A 6,000-nucleotide genomic window follows, 5' to 3' on the forward strand; every position below is an offset into this window, starting at 1 on the left:
GTAGGTAACCACGTACTCCACCCATGCATGAAGTTGGCTCTCACCCACTCGGCAATGAACCTGGCTTAACTGTTGGCAGAGAAAGAACTAACGCAGGAAAAGAATGAAAGAATTTCCTTCTGGCTGACAAACAACTGCTACTTGTTGCTACTAATGGGAAGTCTATTTTTACCCTTCCGTGCCCCAGCCATGGAGTTGCTCTTCATGACACAGAGAAACCCCAAGCCAAAAATCTAAGACGAGCATTTCTCTTTGGAGATTAGAAACTCAACATTTCTTCTCTAGGAAACTACCCTACAGCATTTCAGGTGAGAAGACCTACTGTGTATGTTCCATAAAAATGTTGACTCCTCCCCCCAGCCCCAGCCAACAAACACGCAATCACCTGTCAAAGATTTTTGCCAAAGATGACCATGCAGTTGAAATCTGCCATTTTAATGTCCCTACGATGGTCGCGGAGAGATAAGTTTTTGTTCCAGCATTGGAATTAGACAGGTCTAGGCCAACCTGGAAATCCCGTTTACTAGCTAAGAGCCCACGGGGAACTTGCTTAATTTCTCAGGGCCACAGCTTTACCCTCTGTGACATGGGGACGATGGTAGTTACTTTGCAGGGGTTTGGTATCATTAAGGGCACTCCTGCCATTGGGTGCCCCATCCCTGGTAGACATGGTATGATCATTGAATTCTAAACATCTTTACAACTTTCAAATAAAGTCTCTTCCCTGCGCCAGAACAGTTTGGTTCCCCTTTTCATAAATGCGAAGTTTAAAAGGCCAGGAGCACTTCCTGGCTTGGAGCCTCCCTCCTGCCTTTCTGGCGAAGGCCTGGGTTCCGAGGAGCCTCGATAACAAAGCCACCGATGGGATTTTGCCATCACGGCGCCACTTCCCAGAAATGTACCCATGTGGCTTTCTGAGCACAGAGCTGGTGCCCATGAGGAAACCGATCATTAAGATTAATGAGCGTGCCAGCCAACTCTACCTTTCATCCCACCCGCCGCATTGCCTCCAGATGTGAACTGAGACCAGCAATCTCACCCAGTCCAGGCTGGGTAAACTTTCAAGTTGGACTCAGGTGTGGCCCCCGAGTCTCACACGCTCACCCTTCCTGCTCCTCCAGGTGCTGCTGTTTTATTCTGACCCAGGAGCCTGCTTTTGGAGACGTTTGTCCCTTAGCAGATACCCCTGTACCACTGTGCCGGGGGGTTAGCCAAGCTTGGGCTCCGTTCTTTTTATACTTAAGACCAAACTTAATTTAAAAATATTTAATATTCTGATGATGTGTTATAGAATTGTACCCCTGAAACCTATATAATTTTTATTAAGCAATGTCACCCTAATAAGTTCAATAAAAAGAAATAAAGTTATAACAAAGTTAAAAACGTATTTAGGAGGAGGCTGTGTTTCTCCTTTGTTTGCAGCCTCGCTTCTCACCAGGCTTTTAGGGAGGAGGGTGTCCAGGGGACCCTGCGGGGGCAGGTTCAGCCGCCCGAGGCCCTGAAGGCGGTCTCTCTGGAAGGGGGCTGTGGGCTGTGCGGGGCAGCCCCCGCCTCCCTCCCCTCTTCTCGTTTCTTTCTTGCCTTCTCCCCCTGCCTTCCAGGTCCCTTCCCCTCCATTTCTGGGCCCGGCAGCCTCCCTCGCGTTCGTTTTAGTTCGGTGCGGCAGCCCTGACTTGCTCCCGTGGTTCCTTTTCCCTTCACCGAGGATGCGGGTTCTTTTCCTGCGGGGCGTTCAGGGCGTGGGGAACCCTGTGTGCTCAGGGCGAGCCCCTTGCGTCCCCCCGAGGTGCTTTGTTCCGTTGCTCGTGAACGTCTAATTCTGTCCGGGCTGCAGCCTCTCGGAGCCGGGCTGGCCTGTGTGCTTTGGGGAAGCTCGCGGCTGCGCGGGGAGACCATCTGACAGTTGTTATCTGCGACCCGAGAGACAGAAGTGCCGGCGACGAGAGCCAGAGGCGGTGATGAGCTGCCCCCAACCCTCCCGGCCCCCGGCCCCCAGCACCACCTGGGACCGCCCGAGGAAAGAGACGGGCGTGACACCCAGTGTCCCAGGGGGGTGGACAGTTTCTCCACCCACCAAGGCCGCCCCTTCTGCCCGCGTCCCCGACAGTGGCGGGAGCCATCCAGGTCGCCTGTACGGGCGTCTGCCGTGGCCTTCTCTCCCCTTCCCGCCCCCCGCTGCCTTCTTCGTTCCTTGCGTCCTACTGCCCCGGGACCCGAGGGCTGGCTGCTGGGTACGTCTCTCCAGGGCCAGGCACAGCGGCAGGTAGGGTGCTGAGTCCCGGCCAGGGGACCATGTCTTCGAGGAGGCTCGGGCCGCGCTGGGAGTAAAACCCACGCCCTGTATCAGGGCCAGCGCAGCCCTGGGGGACCGGCCTCTGCCTGTCGCGCCCTGTCCACTCTCTACCACGCTTTCCCTCATTCGCTCTGCTGCCAGCCCAGTGCCCGCTCAGCGCCTGCACATCCGCTGTGCCCACCTCTAAAGTGCTCTGGCTCTGGGGCGGCTGGCAGGTGCCCCCCTCTTACCCTGATCTGGGTCCGCGTGCTCCCTTCCCAGAGGGGCTTCGCTTAGCTCCCCGCCTCTGTCACTTTCTGTTTGCACGTGTTATTTTACCCTTCACAGCGCTGTCTTCGTCTGAAATTATCTCCGTATTTATTTGTTTGCTTGTTTATTTAGGGCCCTCACCCCCCCCAATCTTCTGTCTTCCCCATGCGGCCCCCAGGGCCTGACACACAGTTTGTCCTTGATAACAATCTGCTGAATGAGTGGATAAACAAATACTTCAAAGGGGACGTAAGAAAGAACAAAAGTAACATCGCAGATGATGATGACGATAATAGTAATGATTGACTTCTTTGGTATTGTACCAAGAGCTGTGCTTTATGTATGCTATCTCCAATCTTCAAAACAATTAGGAGAGAGGACGTTATTTGTACATTTTGCCAAAAAAGGAGGCTCCCAAGACTTTGGAATTTTCCCAAGGCCACCCACCTAGTGAGGGCCGGGCCTGGGATCCATCCTCAGACAGGTCCAATCTGAAGCCAGCAGTCGCTCTTCCGTCCCGACCGGGATGTCGAATGCACGTAAACAACTGTAACAGGAGCCAGGGAGCGATAAACTGCAAGAGAGGTGCCGATAAAACCGCGGGGGGACTCACGGGGGGAGAAGTGGCCCCTGAAGGAGGGGGCAGGAAAGGGCTGTGACAAGGTGGTTTTGTTTTTCTGGACCGACGCCCCTGGAAACTCCATGCAGGGAGGGGGAACGATTTGGACACTGGAAGGTGGACTGCGACATCCCAGGCGTGTGGAACAGAACACCAGAAGGCTGCCGTCACAGGCAGAGCTTCATATAAAAACATCCATAACCCCACATTTTTGTTTAACCAGACCTCACTAGGTATCTACAGAAAATGTATTTTCTTATTGAATCATATTTTAATTTCAGATCTCATCTAAATGTTCCCAGACCTGTGTAGCCTGGGGGGAGGGCAGGGGTCACATGCAACCATCTTACCACTTAAACCCAAGTTTTCATGATGCAGTGGCCCCAGCTACTCAAGTAGGACTTGTGTCTCCTGCAAGGTCTCTGCCCAGGTTGTCCTTCAGTCTTCAGGGCACAGCAGACAGGCCCCTCTTGCTTGAGCCCTTTGCCCTCCCTCTGCTGCTGGGCACCACCGTCCCCACAGGCTCTGCGCTCTGGACCAAGCCCCCACCCACGGCTCCGAATCCGAAGGGTCCCAGATAGTCCTCCCGGCACCGGAGCCGTACACTGTGGCCCTCGAAGTCCGCAGGGGCCTTTCCCCGTCTGCGGGCTCAGACCCTGGCGGGGAGGGCTGGCAGCCAGAGTGGAAAGGCCTGGCAGTCAGAGTAGGTTTAGGTTGATACCAGTGTGCTGTTAGGAACTGAATGTAAACGGCAGAGACCCTGGCGAGGCCAGTGGGATAGGAACAGTGTAATGTAGTGGAGATCCTGTAAGTGCCCTTGTTTCCTGAATCTGTAATTTAGAGCGGGTAAAGCAAATGGCAGAAGTAAAAGTGTATTTAAAGAATAAAGATAAACATTATAAACTGAAATTGATGAGTGGGAGCAAAAACAGTGGGGAGGAAACTGAACTGTAATAATTCCGATTTACTGGTTGCCTTTACAACTGTAACTATATCACAGTTTAACATGATAAGAGTGCAGTTCAGACTAAGGATCTAATAGTTTTGAGTGTACACAAGCCTAAAAACATAGTAGCAACATGCATAAAGAAAAAACTTCAATACAATGAAATCTAGGCAGAAATACTTTATGGAAAAGGCTTCTGTGTATTCTCTTAGACTATGAAAGATCAAGTGAGTAAAAAGTAATGAAAACAAAAGACTAAATAACAAAATTAACAAGGGAAATCCAATTGATATATACCACGCTCTGTTCCATGGAAACGGAGCGTACATCTTTCCCCGAGTGTCCATGGCAACTTTAGTTAGCATTTGAATAATTCATCTTAGGCTGCTGTGTCTCCCCTGTTCTTCCTTAGGTGGCTCTTCCTTGGAGATTGTGTAATAACTGCTTCACAGCTCTTCCGAGCTCGTTTTCCCAGAGGGGACAATTGGTCCCTGAAATTCATGGCCAAAGCCTGAAACGACCACTAAACTCACCTGTCTGCAGAGATGTTCTGCTTGGGATCTTATTTGGATGTTATGTATCATATCATAACTCTGAGGGAGAGGAATTTAATTCTGGGAGCCAAGTATTGTCCATATTTGGGGGCCCTGTGCAAGTTTTCTGTTTGTTGGAATAATAATAATTAATAATAAAGCTAACACTTACTGGGGTCTCTCTATAATCAAGGAACTGAACTAGGTGTTGTGCCTGAATGAATTCATTTAACCTTCATAACAGTCCTATGAGACAGACGCTGTCATGAACCCATTGCAGAGAGGAAGAAACTGAGGTTCACTCGCTCAGGTGCACGGAGCTGGTCCGCAGTGGAACGAGCTGCAGACACAGGAGGCCTAACTCCAGGATGGCGTCATTGTTCCTGAGGTGCCCGTCATAAGGATTCTTTTTCCCACCTCTGACTCTAGTTCGCTTCCCCGCTTCTCTCACACCCGCGGCGTGACAAGGGTCACCCCTCTGCGTGTCCACGCGTTTCTGAGAGCGGCGCGTGCTGACGGCCGGCTTCCAGCAGCTCCCTTTCTTGCCCCGTCATCTAAGAAGAGCCCAGAAGGCTGGGGCTGCTTCCCTGACAGGCACGTGCACTTCAGCAAGAACAGTTTTGAGCAGCGCTGTTCTGTTAGCAGGTGCCTGATGTAGGTCATAGCCATCAGGGTAACACGTTAATTTGTCAAGATGTTTTTCCTTGGAGAAATTAGTTACTGAGCATTAGACGAACTGAAATGCATGAAAAGTTATGCGTTAAGACTTTTTAAAGAATGGCTGCGTGCATCGCTTTCATGTAAAAACAGTAAGCCAAATAAAGTCAATAATTTTTTGCTTAAAATGGACCTTAAGGAATTTCTTTGAATACATCAGGTTGATTTATAGTGTACATACCAATAAATGTCTTAATTCTTACAACAAACACATATTTTATAGTGCTTAAAATATTTTTCTTTAATGGCATTGAAATTTTTTTCACCTCTGATTTATAAAAGTATATTGATTTACTTATACACCAGGATGCTGGGTTTAATGTGGTATTAATATACAATAAATGCTCACACCATGTACCAAAATGAACCCAAAATGAACCAAAGGCCTTAGTGTAACAGCTAAAATGATTGAACTCTTAAAAGAAACATAGGTATAAACCTTCATGACTTGAATCAGGCCATGGTATCTTAGATAGGCCACCTGAAACACAAGCAAATTAAAAAAATATATAAATCAAACTTCCTCAAAAGTGAAAACCTTTATGCTTCCCAGGACACTATCAAGAAAGTGAAAAGACAACCCACAAAATGGGAGAACGTATTTGTAAATCATATATGATAAGAATCTAGAACGAAGAATAAA

This window comes from Miniopterus natalensis, chromosome 8, assembly GCF_054644295.1.
Source record: "Miniopterus natalensis isolate mMinNat1 chromosome 8, mMinNat1.hap1, whole genome shotgun sequence".
Lineage (NCBI taxonomy): Eukaryota > Metazoa > Chordata > Mammalia > Chiroptera > Miniopteridae > Miniopterus > Miniopterus natalensis.